This window comes from Budorcas taxicolor, chromosome 11, assembly GCF_023091745.1.
Source record: "Budorcas taxicolor isolate Tak-1 chromosome 11, Takin1.1, whole genome shotgun sequence".
Lineage (NCBI taxonomy): Eukaryota > Metazoa > Chordata > Mammalia > Artiodactyla > Bovidae > Budorcas > Budorcas taxicolor.
Genome location: NC_068920.1, coordinates 56,836,502 through 56,855,265, shown reverse-complemented (window position 1 = coordinate 56,855,265; position 18,764 = coordinate 56,836,502). Strand labels below are relative to the sequence as shown.

The 18,764-nt window shown below is 41.5% G+C and overlaps 1 protein-coding gene across 1 annotated transcript in view; it reads right to left on the bottom strand.

The window, feature by feature from the left end:
- Nucleotides 1-18,764, bottom strand: part of PRIM2 (DNA primase subunit 2) — a 302,144-nt gene that overhangs the window by 14,428 nt on the left and 268,952 nt on the right. The gene's annotated exons all lie outside the window — the stretch shown is intronic.

Below are 18,764 nucleotides of genomic sequence, written 5' to 3'. Positions count from 1 at the left end.
TTTGCCATTTTTATAAGACATTCATCATGTTTGTACTTACTAAGTTTGGTAACATTATTAATTACACTTCATCAACTATTTTATCATCAAGGCAAATTACTGTTAGGTCTTGAATGCCAATAAAATGGCTGATAACCAAGGTAACCTTGCAGAGAAGGACAGAGAGAAGTAAGGTGGCAGTTTTCTCATCTGGCTTGTGTTCCTCCACAACCCACTGACAGACATGTGACACGAAGTACTAGAAAGGAATGCTGTATTTACACTTGCACACACACGTACACATACGTGAAGGAGGAATTCCAATGACATTTTATAACTTCAGCTCCCTGACACTTCCTCTACACCTTCACTTTGGGACCTGCCACAAGTTCCAGTGGCTTCTCTGGTGGCGGGATGCAGCGACCTGCCCATCCTGGGCTGCAAGGGGGCGGGGGGTGGGGGTGGGGGTGGAGAGACACGCAACTCAACTATCTCTAACTCAAGGTCATGTTCTGTTTTATTTAAAAATGATAACAAGCGTGTTTCTTTCTTAAAAAGTCAAACTTTCAAGGAGATATTTGTTGATATTTTCCTGCTCCCTTTCTAACTTTATTTTGAAGGTGAGAGAAACAGTCATGATGCAGAGTCCGGAACACTTCTGAGCTCATTTATTTGGCTCCTGTTTCTCCCAGACATATGATGACCCTGCCATGACCTTCACCAAGTCAGGGGCAAGCTTCCCACTCCTGAAAATGTGCTGCAATGTGTTTAAAACACCACATGCCATGAATTCTTCTAACTCACTCTTCATTGCCTATAATAGCCAATTGAATTGTTTCTACCTCCAAAGGTCCTGAAGACCCATCTTTTCCTCCCCATTGTTCAGGCCCTCGTCATCCCCTTTTTATGGCAAAACTTCTTGGTTCCTCCATCCTTACTCAAGACTGCTGCTGATCCAACCCCAGAGAAGCTTCCCTGCAGTCCAGGCCTGACCCTGGTGTTGCTGGTTCCTGCATGGCAGTGACCGTCAGGACACAGCCACCCCGGGGCCCTCCTCCCCACCCATCCTGGGACCTCACCTCCAGCCCAGCTTCTCCCATGGGATATGCTTTGCAATTTCAGCTCACAAAATTCCAGTGATTTCTCAGAGGGTGTTTTTGGTCTAATGCGTTGTTTGATTTGGTCTAGTCCAGAATTTCCTAGTTTCTTCAGGGCAAGGCTTACCAGGCTAGCGCTTCTCAACTAGTCTGTTCCTAGAACCTGTGTTCACAGCTCTCACAGGACCAGGCTGCCCAGAACACACCATGCTCACTGCCCCCCAGCCGAGCCTTGTCTCACCACACTGGACTCCTCTACCGCCTGTCTCCACTGGAGCGTCTCCTCCGAGAAGGTAGAGGCCATGTAACCAGCTCACTGCTATATTCCCAGGATCTGGAAGGTGACTGGAATGCAGACACAACCAATCATACTTGCTGATGCTGAATGGACGCTGCCCCTAAGGCCTGACCAGCCTGACCTCCCTGCAGGGGACTCCTACCCCTACCTCCTCACCCAATGCAAATGTCACTTCCTGCGGGAAGCACTCCTTGGTATTACCCCCTCCCTCCTCAGCAGGTCTTCTCCCTCTGGCTCTTCAACTAGCATTTAGGATAATTTTTAAAAGAACTTCTCAAACTTCATTATAGTTAATTATGCCCTTTAATGCCACCAGACTACAAGCTCTAACACAGTTTCTTAATCATCTTTCTGTTTCCAGATTTGAACATATGGAAAACTAAGCAACATGGATGGCGCTCAGAAAATGTTTATTGAGCCATAAAATAAATGTCTTTCCTCCCCAAAGAAACTTCCTTCTGTTTGAATCTGTCTTAGAGTACTTTTACCAGAACCTCTGCAATTAGACACTTGATTTCCAATCTTCTCTTTATTTTTTGGTATAGCACCACAGAAAAAAATTGCTAACTTAATTCAGTTCTTCCACAGGCTTTAAAAGGGCTTGAGAGGTTTCTCCAGTCATATCTGAGGACACTCTGGAGAAGAGAGTGACAACGCACCATCAAATTAACTGAAATCCAAATGCAGAAATCTGCCATTGCTGTGTATAGTTATCCTGGTCTGTGCACACAGCAGCCTCAGCCCAGACCTCTCAGACAAGCTTTCAGACTGTGAACCAAGTCAGTCACTGTCTCCACCCATGTGGTCTACATTCACTCAGCCCCTGGAAGGGAGTCCAGCGTCGGGTTTATAGAGATGAAAGATACCACTTATGCCCTTGGGGAGAGTAAGGCCACAGGGTCAGTTTGGAGGGAAGGACAAACAAGGGAACAAGCAGTCCAGAACAGGCACTGACCTGACAGGAGCACAGAGGATGCTACAAGGTGGGGGCGGCTCAATATGAGCGTTTGCAGAGGATGGAACCAGGTGGTAACAACGAACCACAGAGACGAAGATAAAGTATAAAGCATCAGAGCAACCCAGACACAGGACAACATGCAAAGGAGGCACAGAGGCTCCAGGCAGGGCTCCTGGGGATGGGCAGACTCTCAAACACACTAGAAAGAGGATCTGACCTCAATATGAAGGACTTCTGGGGGGACACAGACTGTGGACAATGGGGAGACATAATGAGAGCAGGGGACATCCTTGAGAGCCCTGGGACCAGCCATGGATGTCACCCCAATTTTGGTCTTTAACATCTGGTGTCCCACTAGCTTTCCCTGGAGGCAGATAACTGAGGCTGCGCCGTCCTCTCAGGATGGGCACGCAGGTCTTCAGGCTTAGAGGCCACTGAGACTGAAGGCCGTGCTGTCCCAGCAGCTGGGAAGAGCTGAGAGCAGCCCGACTCTGACCGCCGACACAGCACGTGAAGGTCATGCACCATCAGGGACCAGTCACAGGGCCATCCCCCTCAGAGGGGAGAGACCACTCCCCTTCTGCTCCCTCCCTATCAGTGCTGACTCTGAGAACACCCCCAGCGAACATCCTGCACGCAGACCCCACCACAGTGAACCAGACTTGGACGCAGTGCAAGCTGTTCTGCTTGCTTGCTTGCCTTTGCAGGGACAGGGATGGGCTCAAGGTGAGGAGTAATAGGGACAATAAGAGCATCTTACACTCCTGCTCCATCCATATCAGACACTGTTCAGGTTATTTTACTTAATTACCAGCTCTCTAAATCTGCTCTTCCCATATATATGCAAACATGTTAAAAAAAAAGAATGCTTACAGCAATTTAGGCCCTTGTAATGCCTGGTAGAATCTGATCCAAAACGGTAGCCTTCTCCAGCTAGAGAATTGTACCCTGGCATCCCTCATAAATCCTGAAATGTCCTGCAAGTCAGCTAAATTCTAAATATAAGAGGCTTTCTGAAAGATGTATTATGCTGTTTAACAATCATATTACATCATATCCTTATTATACTTTCATCCACAATATGAAAACACAAATACTGAAAATGTCCCCCCCAAAAAGAAAATGTCCCACTGTCTTTTACTGTATTTGAATAAAGGTTTTGAATTATTAAAGATATGTCTAACATTTGGGTTAAAGGATTTCAGCTTTAGGGAAACCTAAACAACTAAGTGAACTTGGAACCGGGAAGGGAGAGAAAGAGAAGACTGAGGAGAGGGCAGGAGGGGAGGGCAGCAAGACTCCTGTCAAGCCTGCGGAGAGGGCAGAGGAGGGTGGCCAAACCGCAATCCCACACTTTGCTCGCTAGGTACACCTGCCTTGTGGGATCCTGGTTTCTTTGTTTGTTTGTTTGCTTGTTTTTGCCTAGCATAAAAGCAAGCCACTTCAGAGTCACTATGTCCTACGTGATCTTTATGGAAATGATGAAAAGGATTTATCCCTGACAATCTTTTCAAAGATTTTATAAAAAGAGATGTATCAGATACTCTACTGAAAACAAACCAAATTAGGAGAAACCAAACATCTGTCATTTAAATAAAGTTTTTCCAAGGACTGGAGGATTAAGAGAAAAATAAATAAATATATATACTTTATATATATATATATATTATATATATATATATATATATATATATATATATTTTATATATATATAAGATGGGCTTCCCCAATGGCCCAGCTGGTACAGAATCTGCCTGCCAGCGCAGGAGATGCAAGGGGCAAGAATTTGGTCCCTGGGTCAGGAAGACAGCCTGGAGAAGGAAATGGCAACCTGCTCCAGCATCCTTGCCTGGAAAATTCTATGGACAGAGGAGCCTGGCAGGCTGCAGATCTTGGGGTCTCAAAGAGTCGGACACAACTGAGTGTGTGCATACATATTTTATACATACACACACACACACACACACACATGTACACATACATATTTAGAAACAGAAACTTCGTCTAATAAGAACTACATTGCAAATTGATGGTCAGCACTACCAGGAAGTCTGAAATGGCTAAACAGCAAGCAGACTAAGAATCTGAAACACTTCTTATGAAAAAAAAATTACTTAATTTCTGTATAGTTTAAGCTTGCTTTTCCAAAAAAAAGGCGGGGGGTGGGGGGGTGGGCGCAGGAGGAATCCTCTGGGAGAATAGTCTATAAAATGGATCATGAAACAGAACTAAGTTGGGAGAACAGTGTTTTGTCCACAGGAAGGCAGGCGGATTTTATTATAAGTATCATAAGAGACAGTGACCATATGTGACTGAATGAAATTCCTCCACAGATACCAGAAAATCCACATGAATAAATAATAATGACAGAAAGATACATAACTGTAAACAGAACTGAATGTGTTTTTAATAAAGACTATGTTTTCCATTTTAGTTCTATTTTACTGAAAGCAAACTTTAGTAGCCTTGATTAACAAATGGCATATGTTATTTGACTTTCAAAGTGATTTTTCTTTGAATCACCTTGAACAATATCAAATAATCTTCAAATGACCATTCTTCTTCAGCCTAATGAAAAGGAAAGATATACACAAATATTAAGTTAGATGTTCAGAGGTTTTTATGATAAAGCCAAAAATGGAACCATATCCTCCTGACACCAATTCTAAAGTTCAACTTCCTATCTTTTCTTAATGCTGTTCTAAGATTTATCAAGAACAATGTACACATTTTCAACTACATCACCAAGAAAAGCAAAACTAAGTGCAGCAATTCTTATAAATCAGAAGAGATGCTCATGGAGATTGAACAGACAGGGAAGCTGTTCTTGAGAGCAGTTGCCATTCATAAAGCAATGAACAGATGCATACCACATTCCACTGATAAGTGCTCCTGACCTAAGGAGATCACAGGAGTTTTAGGTCAGATTTATATGAACACCGAAGGAGAAGGCAATGGCACCCCACTCCACAACCCTTGCCTGGAAAATCCCATGGACGGAGGAGCCTGGTAGGCTGCAGTCCATGGGGTCGTGAAGAGTCAGACACAACTGAGCGACTTCACTTTTTACTTTCATGCATTGGAGAAGGAAATGGCAACCCACTCCAGTGTTCTTGCCTGGAGAATCCCAGGGATGGGGGAGCCTGGTGGGCTGCCGTCTATGGGGTTACACAGAGTCGGACACGACTAAAGCGACTTAGCAGCAGCAGCAGTAGCAGCAGGTCAACATGTAAAAGTAAATATTGGCTCTAATAGGTTAAGCACGACTGTATGATAGAAGCAAATATTAAAATATGAATATAGAAATAGGACCAAATCACTGTAATACTTAACAGTCTCAACTAACCATTTAGAGAAGTACTCAGCAGTGGGAACACAATGAGTAACATCTGCAATTTTAAATTTTCTAAAATTACAAGTAAAAAGGTAAAAAGAAACATGAAATTAATTTAAATAATACATCTTATTTAAATAAGTATTGTTTACGGTCATTTCAATATGTAATCAATATAAAAATATAATTACTAAGATATTTTCTACTTGCTTTTCATATTAATTCTTTGCAACCTGGCATGCATTTTCCCCTTATGGCAGGCAGTGTGCTGGAGTGGACAACAATGGCTTGTGTGTGGGAGCTGTGCACATCTCTTCCCAAGTAAGGGTTTGTAACATCATGTTGATAACGTGACATCAGTCCAGTAGGAGTATTTACACAACAAAAATCAGCAAGTGACACAAGTCACGGTCTTTTTCTTTTCCCAGCAGAGGTGGTCCCTGAACTCACCACTGCCCTCAGCACATCTCAGTGTGGATCATCCACACTTCAAGGGCTGAACCGTCACTGCATGCAGCTGGTGACTGCAGCTGAAGAGACCAGATCAAGCACATACAGACAGTCAGGCTTTCCGAGTTAGCAACCTGGAATATTTAAAATGTCCAGTTTTCTAGAAATTATTATAAAGTTTGGAAAGAAACAAGTAGGTAGGGTCCATTCACAGGAGAAATGAATACAAACTGTTCCCTTGGAAGCACAGGCATTGGGCTCATCTGACAAAGACTTGACATCAGCCGTCTTGGGGGTGAAGTCGCTCAGTCGTGTCCAACTCTTTGTGACCCCATGGACTATAGCCCACCAGGCTCCTCCATCTATGGAGTTTTCTAGGCAAGAGTACTGGAGTGGGTTGCCATTTCCTTCTTTTAGTCAACCACCAAAAAGAAATACACATTCTTCTCAAGTGCACAGGGACCATTCTCCAGGATAGACCATCTGTTAGGTGGCCAAACAAGACTTCATAATTTTAAAAATACTTAAATTATAGAAAACATCTTCTGTGATCAAAGTGGGGTAAAATCAATTACACAAAGAAAACTGGAAAATTAAAAATATGTAAAAATTAAACACATTCATAACCAATGGGTCAAGGAATGAAGAAAATCATAAGGGTAATTGGAAAATACTTTGAAACACATGAAAACAAAAATACATCATCCAAGCCTTATACAGAATGTAGAGAAAGCAATGCTCACGGGGAAATCTCCAGCTGTACACACTACAATAAAAAAGAAAAAGCTCAAATCAATAATCTAACTTTAATACCAGAAAAAGAGCAAACTAAACCCAAAACCAACAAAAAGAAGGAAATAAAAATTAGAGTTAAACAAAATAGAAACGAGAAATACAATAGAGAAAATTAAAAAACAACTTGTTACTTTGAAAGGATCAACCAAATTTGACAAAGACTGAAAAAGGAAAAAAAAAATGAGACAAGACACCAAGACTAAAATCAGCAATGAAAGAGGGGATATTACTAATGACCTCACCAAATTGAAAGAGATCATAAGGGAATACTACAAACAACTTCATACCAATAAATGAGGTAGCCTCGATAAAATGGACAAATTGCTAGAAACACACAAATTACTGAACCTGACCTAAGAAGACAGAAAATCTGAACAAACCTATAATAGTCAATGAGACTGAGTGTTTAAAAAGCTCCCAACAAAGAAAGCCCAAGACTAGATGTCTATCTAACATTTAAAGAGTACCAAAGGATGGCATCACTGACTCAATGGACGTGAGTCTGAGTGAACTCCGGGAGCTGGTGATGGACAGGGAGGCCTGGCGTGCTGCGATTCATGCGGTCGCAAAGAGTCGGACACGACTGAGTGACTGAACTAAACTGAACGCTTCGCAAGTGAGTGAATGAAAGCTGCTCAGTCGTGTCCGCCGCTCTGCGACCCCATGGACTGTAGCCCGCCAGTTGTCATTTCCTCCTCCAGGGATCTTCCCAACCCAGGGACTGAATCCAGGTCTTGCGCACCTCAGGTAAATTCTTTGCTGTCTGAGCCACTAGGAAAGCCCAATGCTTCTCAAGTCCTTCTCCACAAAGGAGTCAACACTTTCTAACTCAACTCAAGAGGCCAGCTATCACCCTGACAACAAAGCCAAAGAAAGATATCATTAAGAAAACTATAGACCAATAAACCTTATGAATCCAAGATACAAAATATCTAGCAAACCAAATCTAGCAGCACATTACAAGTATTATAAACCATGTCCAAGCAGAATTTATCCCCCTGATGCCAGGGTGGCTCACACATGAAAACTGATCAATGTATAAACCACAGACAAAAACCACACCGTCACTTCAGATGCTGAAAAGGCTTCTGAAAATATCCAACACACTTTCATGTTTAAACACACACACAGAATAGAAAGGAACTTCCTTAACATAATGAAGGACATTTATGAAAAACCTATGGCTAGTATCATATTCACGGTGAAAGACGGAAGTCTTAGACCTGAGATCAAGAATAAGCAAGACAAGGCTGCCTGCTTTCACCACTGCTATTCAAAAACACAATGAAGTCCGAGTCAGACCAAATAGGCAACAAAGAAAAGGCATTCAAATGCAGATGAAAAAGGCAAAACTATAATATATATCCACAGATGACATGATCTCATATACAGAAAAATCCTAAAAAATCCATTAAGACAGCTATTAGAGCTAATAAATAAACTAAGCAACACTGCTGGATACAAGAACATTTCTTTGTAGAAACCACTTATAGTTCTAACACTAGCAATCAACTATCAGAATAAAGGACACAAAGTAAAAGTTCCATTTACAACAGCATGCAAAAGAATAAAATAACTAAGACCAGGAGATGAGAGACACGTATGCTGAAAACTGCAAAACACTGCTGAAAGAAATTAAAGACCTAAACAAACAGAAAAAACAAAAAATCCCTTGTTCACAGATAAAAACATAATATTGAGAGGATATCGATACTACCCAAAGCAAACTACAGATTCAGTGCAATCCCTATGAAAGTTCTAATGGCCTTTTCTGCAGAAATGAAAAAGGCAGTCCTTAAATTCACATGAATTGCAATGGACTCCAAACAGTCAAAACAATATTGAAAAAGATGAAATTAGAAAATTCAAACCTCTTGATTTCAAAATCTACTACAATTTTAATAATCAAAAAAAGTGTCATATGGCAAAAAGACAAACATACTGACCAACACTATAGAATCTTTGGGAACCTTGATTCTACAGAGTATTGAAATAAAGCCATATAATTACATCTAATGAAATTTTAACAAGGGTCTTAAGATGATTACGATGGGAAAAATGCTCTTTTCAGTAAATGATGCTGGGACAACTGGCCATCTACATGGAAAAGAATGAAGATGGACTCCTGTATATCACATCATATACAAAAATTAACTCAAAGTGGACTGATGACTTAAATATAAGAGTTAAAACTTTAAGACTCCTACAAGTGTCTATTTTCAATAACCTTGAATTTGGCAATGGACTTTCAAATATGACAGTAAACTGTAAGTAATAACAACAATAAAAAAACATACTGGATTTCATCAAAATTAAAAACTTTTGTCCCTCAAGTGAAGAGAAAGTCACTCAGTTGTGTCTGACTCTTTGCAAACCCATGGACTATTCAGTCCATGGAATTCTCCAGGCCAGAACACTGGAGTGGGTAGCCTTTCCCTTTTCCAGGGGATCCTTCCAACCCAGGGACTGAATTTGCATTGCAGGCGGATTCCTTAGCAGCTGGGCCACAGGGGAAGCCCAAAGGACACTATCAAAAGAGTATTGATAAGACAACCTACAGAATGGGAGAAAAAAATTGCTGTTATAGACTGAATGTTTGTGCCCCTCACCCCTCACCAAAGTTTGTATGCTGAAATCCTAAGCCCCAGTGCAATGGAATGAGGAGGTAGGGCGTTTGGGAGGTGATCAGTGCTCTGTAAGAGAGATCCCAGAGAGCTCTTGCCAGCTTCTGCCTTGTGAGAACACAGTAAGAAGAAGAAGACAACCATCCATGAGTCAGGAGGTGGGGCCTCACCAGGCACTGAATCTACCAGGGCCTTGACCTTGGACTTCTCAGCCTCCAGAACCATGAGGGTAAATTTCTGCAGTTAGAAGCCATCCAGCCTACGGTAACTTGTTATAGCAGCTCACACAGACCTAGAAATCAAATATCTGATAAGAGTCTAGTATCCAAAATATATAAGGAACACTTAAACTCAATAACAAAAAGATATCCCAATTCAAAATGGGCAAAAGATTTGTATAGACATTTCTCCAAAGAAGAGACAGAAGCCATCAAGCACAAGAGATGCTCAGCATCACTAGTCATCAGAGTAAATGCAGGTCAAATCCCTGACAAGGTACCACTTCACAAGGTGTTAGGGACTGAACTGTGTTCCTTCAAAAAGCTAATCTCTCCTGCCTCAGAACAGGACCCTATTTGAAGAAAAGGTCTTTACAGAGGAAATGAAATTAAAATAGGTCATCAGGGTCAGTCTGAATCCAACATGATTGGTGTCCTTATAAAAAAAGCAAACAAAGAATACACAGAGGGAAGATGTGATGTGAAGACACACAGGGAGAACGTCCCATGAAGAGGAAGAGACTAGGGTGATGCATCTACAGAGCCAGAGATGTCAGACACAGATGGTTATAACTGAAACAAAAGGGTGCAGGGTGACAGGTGTTGGCAAGGAAGTGGAGAACTAAGAACCCCTCACAGCACAGCTGGTGGGATGTGAAACTGTATTGCTGCAGTGGAAAATGGCCAGGTAGTTCCTCAAGAAGTTAAATATAGAGTTATCCTATAACCCAGCAATGCCACTTTGAGGTGTATACCCAGAAGAACTGAAAGCAGGCACTCAGACAAGTACTTGTATGTGAATACTCACTGTGATGCTATCAGACTACACAAACAAAAGGGGAAACAACTTACTGTCCACTGAGGGGTGGACGGATAAACACACACTGGAATATTATTCTGCCACGAAGAGGGACGAAGTACTGACAGACGCTACAAGGAGGATCTGTGAAAACATGCTCAGTGAAAGAAGGCAAACAGAAGGCCCCTGTTGTGTGACTCCATTCACAGGCGGCCCCGGCACGGACAGACCCGTGGAGCTGGCTGGGTGCCAGGGCGAGGAGGGCTGCCCCCAGGGACCGGCTTCACCGGGTGACAAGCTGGCTGGTGCTGGCTGCACAACACCACGAATGTGCAAAATGTACTGACTCGTACGCCTTTAAATGGTTTATTTCATATCCTGTGAATTTTACCTCAATAAGAAGAAAAATAACTAGACTTTTGAAACCCTGTTTCCACCTGTAAGTGGAGCTATTCTCATCTTTATTTCATATTATTTGCCAGGGTTTAAATAATTTATTAAACATATTCCTAAATTTAGGTACATAAAAATCATTATTCACCTCACAATAAAGGCTTTCCCTGAAAGAAACCAAAAAGAATTTCAACTGAATTTAAAGTAAAAAGAAAAACAAGACATGGGCATGTGAGTCCCACCTCCTCCCATATTGGCTCTGAGGTCTGGGCTCTGCTCATCTTCCCAGCCTCACTTTCTCTTCTCCCACAGGGTGACAAGACAGCAAGAGCCGAATGAGGTACAGCCTGCATAAACCCCCATCACAGGGCCTGGCACAGTCGTGCAGAGCAGGCCAAAACATAAAACCAGAGAAGAGGTCCTGTGTCCAGTGACAGACCAAGCACATCACTTGTTTCTACATAATAAGAGAGAAAAAACACGAAAGAGTACGAGCATTCACAGATTGCAATAAAAGGTATTAACTCTACCTTGACATTTATTACAAAGAACTACCACCTTTAAGTTATCCTGTATGCAGCAATTACTGTTTTTTATTAAATTATATGAGAATTAATGATATGCATGCATGATTCAGCACAGTAAAAAGACAATTTTACAACTTGAAAAGGATACAGCACACTGTTCCAAGTGCCAGTGAAAAAATTACAATGTGAAAATTTCATGTGTCTCTTTTCACAATAGAAAAAAAACTCTTCAGAGAAATGAAACTATTTAAGATCATTTAAAGCTTTTATTCTCAGTATTTTGAATGCAGATTCTTCTTAAATTTCTGTATCATACTATAAAATATTACCATTTTATTATAAAACTGCAATTTTTTTATACAAGAGGTGAAGGCAAAATGAAAACTAAAAACCAAAACTCAAGACATCTAAATTTGGCAGGAACTACTGACAGGGATGGTTAACTGAACAAAGCAGCAAAGCACTGGCAGGATTATTACCTCATGGGAAGTTCTTAAAAGAAACTGAGCTTAAAATGCACACCAGTATTTCAAGGAGAAGAATGGACGGTGTGGGCAAAAAACTGGCCAATATTGCTTATAAACATATGTATTCATTTGGTCACCAGCGTGCACAGCTCAGAGAGAATTTTCCAGGGTTCCAAACCCCTGAACGTTTTACAAGCAGAGAAAACAATGGCCTTTGCCTCAGGTGTTTCAAGGGTGTTCCTGTAACCGACAGCTTAGAAGACACAGAACCTTCCTGGAGCCATGCTCACTGCCTGCGGGGAGGACCCAGAGCCCCACTCTGACGGCACCCCCTGCACAGGCAGCAGCGCCTGCCGTTCTCACCCCGCTCCGTGGGAACTGGGCTCGGGGAGCTGACACAAGAGAAGGTCGATGATCTGCTACTGCTACTGTCATCTTTCTGCTCTGAAACTGCGGCAACTAGTTTCTTCGTTAGCAAAGAGAACAAAACTTCAGACAATTCACAGCTTTTAACAGGGGCCAGATGCTACAGCGCTGGGAGGATAGAAGGTAAAGGCTGAAACCCTCACAGCCAAAGATAACAGGTCAGCTCTCACTACGGCTATCAGCACCTTCCCATCAGGCGCCCGAGCACCTAATTTAAACTTCATACTTAACACGAGACTGTTCTGTTCAACCTCTAAGTGACGACTGCTTGTGAGAGTGAAAATAAATATTTTAAGTATACAGTGTGGCTAGTTACTAATATCAAAAGCTCCCACCACATGCTTCTTCCCTGCCTGGTCTATTCTCAAGATGCAGTTCCTTTAACCATTTCCACTTTGGGGCCATACAGATTGTTGCCTATTTAATTTTAAGTTACATGCTGATACTCTGGGTTCTTTGTTTATTAACTTAATCTATAGAAATCCTGCCATGAAAGATGGTTATTTGGCTCTTTATGCTACTTGGACTTCCCTGATGGCTCAGACAATAAAGTGTCTGCCTGCAATGCAGGAGACCCAGGTTCAATCCCTGAGTCAGGAAGATCTCCTGGAGAAGGTAATGGCAACCCACTCCAGTATTCTTGCCTGGAAAAATCCCATGGACGGAGGAACCTGGTAGGCTACAGTCCATGGGGTTGCAAAGAGCTGGACACGACTGAGTAACTTCACTTTTCTTTCATGCTACTATCCACCCATTCTCTCTTTCTTTCCATTAAAAAAATTAAGGTATACATTTTCATGCAGTAAAATATACCCCCTTTAGTGTACAGTTTAATTTGGACAAACTCAGTCATGACATCACGTCCACAGGCAGACAGAACATCTCCATCATCCAGTCATCCCCCAACCAATACCTCCTCCATTCCCAACAATCACTCTGCTTTCTGTACATAGACGGAATCACATCTGATGTCTCAACTAGCATGGTGCCTACTGCTGGATATACCAGAAGTTTGTCACTTTTTTATTGCTGAGTAATATTGCATTGTGTGACTACCGGCAATGGAATATTAGAGACGTTGTGGGTTCGGTTCCAGACGACTACATTAAAGCGAGTACTCAAACAGAGTGAGCCACAAATTTTTTGGTTTCCTAGTGTGTAACAGCAATATGTCTTAAGGAAAAGTTATGTATATTTTAAAAAATACTTTAATAGCTTTTTTTTTATGGCTCTGCTCGGTCTTCCTTGAGGTGCCTGGGCTTTCTGAGTTGTGGCATGCAGGCTTCTCACTGCACTGGCTTCTTCTTGTTGCAGAGCATGAGCTCTGCAGCATGGGATGCGTAGTTGTGCATGGGCTCAGTCACCCCGTGGCATGTGGAATCTTCTAGGACCATGGATCAAATCTGTCCCCTCATTGGCAGGTAGACTCCTAACCACTGAACCACCAGGGAACTCCCAATGTACATATCTCAATTTAAAAATCCTTTACTATAAAATAACACTAACCATCATCTGAGCTTTCAGCCAGTCATAATCTTTTTGCTGCAGGAGGGTCTTGCCTCAATGTTGATGGCTGATGACTGATCAAGGTGGTGGTTGCTGAAAGCTGGGGCAATTTCTAAAAATAAGACAATGAAACTTGCAATGTTAACTGACTCTTCCTTTCGCAACTGATTTCTCTGCAGGACACAATGCTGTATGACGGTATTGTACCCACAGGAGAGCTTCTTTCAAAACTGGAGTCAGTCTCCTCCAATCCTGCTGCTGCTTTATAAAATAAGATTATAGAATATTCTAAACCCTTCATTGTCATTTTAGTAGTCTTCACAGAATCTTTACCAGGATTACATTTAATCTCAAAAACACACTTTCTCTGCTGATTCATAAGAAACAACTTATTCATTCAAGATTTACACTAAGATTATAGCAATTTAGTCACACCTCTGGGCTCTACTTCTAATTCCAGTTCTTGCTACATTCACCACATCTGCAATTACTTCCTCCAGGGATGTCTTGAACTCCTCAGTCATCCATGAAAGTTGCAATCAACGTCTTCCAAACTCCTGTTAATGTTAATATTTTGACCTCTTCCCGTGAATTACAAACATTCTTAATGGCATCTAGGATAGTGAATCCTTTCCAGAAGGTTTTCAATTGACTTTGCCCAGATCCTATACAGTTATAACCTTACAAAACATTTCTTAAATAATAAGCCTTGGAAGTTGAAATTATTCCTTGACCAATGGGTTGCAGAGTGGGCGTTGTGTCAGCAGGTAGGAAAACAACACAAATGTTGTATATCTCCACCAGAACTCTTGAGTGTCCAAGTGGATGCTTAATGAGCAGTAATAATTTGAAAGGTATCTTTTTTTTCTGAGCAGTCGGTCTCAACAGTGGGCTTAAAATATTCAGTAAACCATGCTGTGAACAGATGTTCTGTCATCTAGACTGTGTTGTTCCATCTACAGAGCACAGGCAGAGCTGTTGCTGTCCAGTCACTAAGTCGTGTCCAACTCTTTGCAACCCCACGGATTGTAACCCACCAGGCTCCCATCCATGGGATCTCCCAGGCAAGAATACTGGAGTGGGTTGCCATTTCCTTCTCCAGCGGGTCTTGCCGACCCAGTGATCAAATTTGCATCTCCTGCTTGGCAAGTCAATTCTTTACTACTGCACCACCTGGGAAGTCCTTGGTGGTAAAGAATCTGCCTGTCAATGCAGGAGACACTGGAGACTCGGGTTTGGTCTCTTGGTCAGAAAGATAGCCTAGAGGAAGAAATGGTAACCATTCCAGTATTCTTGCCAGGAAAATCCCACGGACAAAGGAGTCTGGCGGGGTATAGTCCATGGGGTTGCAAACAGTCGGACACGACTGAGCACGCATGCATGCATGCACAAGCTTCAACTTAAAGACCAGCTGCATCAGCAGCTAAGAAGAGAGTCAGCCTATCCTTTGAAGCTTGGAAGCCAGGCATGTCAGACTTCTCCCCCGAGCTATGAAAATCCTAGATAGCATCTTCTGCTTGGTGGCTACACTGTCATCTAGTAGAGCCACCTTCACGAATTATTTTAGCTACATCTTCTGGAGAACTTGCTGCAGCTCCTACATCAGCATTTGCTGCTTCACCTCACACTTTTAAGTTATGGAGACAGCTTCTTTCCTTAAACCGCATGAACGAACCTCTGCTGGATTTAGACTTTTCTTCTGCAGCTTCCTCACCTCTCTCAGCCTTCACAGAATTGAAGGGAATTAGGTCCTTGCTCTATATTAAGCTTTGGCTTAAGGGAATGCTTTCCTTGTGGCTCAGCTGGTAAAGACTCTGCCTGCAATGCAGGAGAGCTGGGTTCAATCCCTGGGTTGGGAAAATCCCCTGGAGAAGGGAAAGGCTGCCCACTCCAGTATTCTGGCCTGGAGAATCCCAGGGACTATATAGTCCATGGGGTCGCAGAGTCGGACACGACTGAGCAACTTTCATTTTCACTTCACTAAGGGAATGCTATGGTTGGTCTGATCTTCTATCCAGAGACTGAAAGTCTCACCATACCAGCAATAAGGTCTTTCTTATTATTCAGGTGTTCACTGGAGGAGCACTTCAATTTCCTTTAAGAACTTTTCCTTTGTTTTCATAGCCTGGCTAACTCTTTGGTACAACAGGCCTAGCTTTCAGCCTGTCTTGGATTTTGACATGCTGTCTTCACTGAGCTTGATCTTTTGATTTCAAGTGAGAGACATATGACTCTTCCTTTTACTTGAACACTTGGAGGCCACTGTAGGCCATTAATTGGCCCAACTGCAATATTATTGTGTTTCAGGGAGAAGAGAGGCCCAAGGAAAGGGAGAAAGATAAGGGACTGGCAGGTTAGTGGTACAGTCAGAACACACCCAACATCCACTGACTGTCACCTTGTATGAGTGCAGTCTACGGTGCTGCCCCTCAACATTACAATAGTAACATCAAAGGCCACAGCTCATAGGTCACCATAACAAATAGTGAAAAAGTTTGAAATACTGCAAGAACTACCAAAAGCTGACACAGAGATATGAACTGAGCAAATGCTACTGCAAAAATAGTGCTGATAGACTTGCTTGCCACAAACCTTCATTTTGAAAGAAAACACACTATCTGTGAAGTGCAAAAGAGTAAAGCACAATAAAATGGGGTATAACACAATTTGTTTATCCAGCCACATATGAAGAACACTGGGCTGTTTCTAATTTTGGGGAATTAGAATAAACCTCTCTAGACACTATGCACAGCTTTCTGGGTGGACTTAGGCTTCTATTTCAATGGTATAATTATCTATAAGTGCTATAACTAAGTTCAACAGTATGCACAAAGTTAACTTTATAAGAAACTGCCAGCTGCCTTCACAATGGCTTTACCATGCAAAACCCCAGTCCACAGGTATCAGACTTCCAGTCATTCTGCATTCTCACCAACACTTGGTATTGTCAGGGTTGTTTTGTGTGTTGTTTTTTTTTTAAATAATGAGACCAATTCATATTGACATATAGTTTTAAAATCACATTTCCCTAATATCTAATGATAAACATTTTTTTTCAAGCATTTACTTATTATTCAAATATTTGGTGAAATGTCTGCTCAAACTTTTTACTTACTTAAAAAACTATTTTCTTATTATTGAGCTTTGAGAGGTCTTTATATCTTTTAATTCTGAAGACAAGGACTTTATGACAGATGTGATTTGCAAATATTTTTCTTCCAGTCTATGGCTATTTTATCATTCTCTTAATAATATTTGTGTAGGACAAAAGTTTTAATTTTCATAAAGTCTAATTTACCAACACTTTCTTTCATTGAACATACCAAGTACAAGGTTACTCAGATTTTCTTGTTTTCTCCTGGAAAGTTGACATTTATATCTATGATCCACTTTTAATTAAGTTTTGAAGAGTGTGGGGTAGGTGTCTAGGTTCTTCCGGGGCAACAGCAGAGGTGGTGGGGGATATGGACTAGAGCTAGTACAGTTGTTCTAGAACTACGTGTTGAAAAAATTATCTTCTCCTATTGTCATTTCCCTAGAACCACACTGTTTTGGTGTGGTTAGAGCTACAGCAGCTCAACATTAAGCCTTGAAACAGGCAGTGTGTACCTCCAACTCTGTTCTTTGACTGCTTTCATCAGTGTCTCAGCATAAAGATCCTGCACATATTTTATAAATAAATTCATTTTAAAACATTTATGCCTTCTTGATATGACTGCATATGATAAAACTTTTTACATTCTGGTGGGTCCTTTGAGTTTTTTTTTCATAGATAATCACACTCAGAATAGAGGAAGGTTTTCTTTCTCCCCTTCTAATCTGCCTTTGATTTCTTTTTCTTGTCTTATTATAATGGTTATAGTCAGAGAACACTGTCTGATTTCAATTCATTTAAATTTGTAATGAACTTTTTAAGACACAGAAGGTGACCTATCTGGGTGAGTCTCCTCACCTGCTGTGGGATGGCATGTCTACAGATGTGAGTGTGGCTCAAGTCATCTACACCCCTGCTCATCCTCTGTCTGCCCATTTCAGTCATTCCTGAAAGAGCAGTGCTCACGTCTCCAGATGTCACCTGTGCATCTGTCCAGTTCTCTACTCAGGTCTCTCTCTCCTTACTTCACGTGCTTTTAAGCTATGCTGTTGTGGTATGAACACTTAGGATTCTGGTATCTTGTTGGTGACCTGACTTCCATGCTTTTCTCTTCTGGGGGAGGGCTGAGGAACAAATGCAGGACTACCTATCATCTTTGGCTTTACTGTGTTGTTCATTTCTGGTCTTCCTAAGCTGGACACCAAGCTCATTCAAAAAGGACGATAAAATGTGATCCTATAAATATGCTTTTATGCAAGTAGGTGATGCCAGTTAAATCACAATGATCTCTCCTCTGACCAATAAAATTCTGATTATTTTAATAATAATAATATAAAACTTATAAGAAGATATAAGCACTTCTTAATGATGATGGTATCTTTCTCAAGTAGTTTTTCTTTGAAATAAAAATACCTCTGAGTTTTACCTTAAATGCATTTAAATGATATTTTTCTTGACTTTCTTTTAATATTTTAACATGTACTTAAGAGTTTTTAAGATCTAATTTCCTCTTATGCCAAGCTGCAACTAAGTATCCATCCAAATGTTTTACATGATTTTTCATCCATCAACTTTATTCCTTTTAGAACACAGCCCTAAGCTGCTTTACTCTACTGAGAGCCACTCAATAAAGGCATTAAATAACAGTACAGCATTATCTACAGCCCACCCATATGCCCTGGGCATCTTGAAAAAGGTTACAAAGCAGGTCCAAAGGATCATGCTTCAACTAACTGAGGGATCTACTTGCAAACGGAGCATAAATGGAGGAATGCAATGGAGTCAGAGCTAAGAATGTA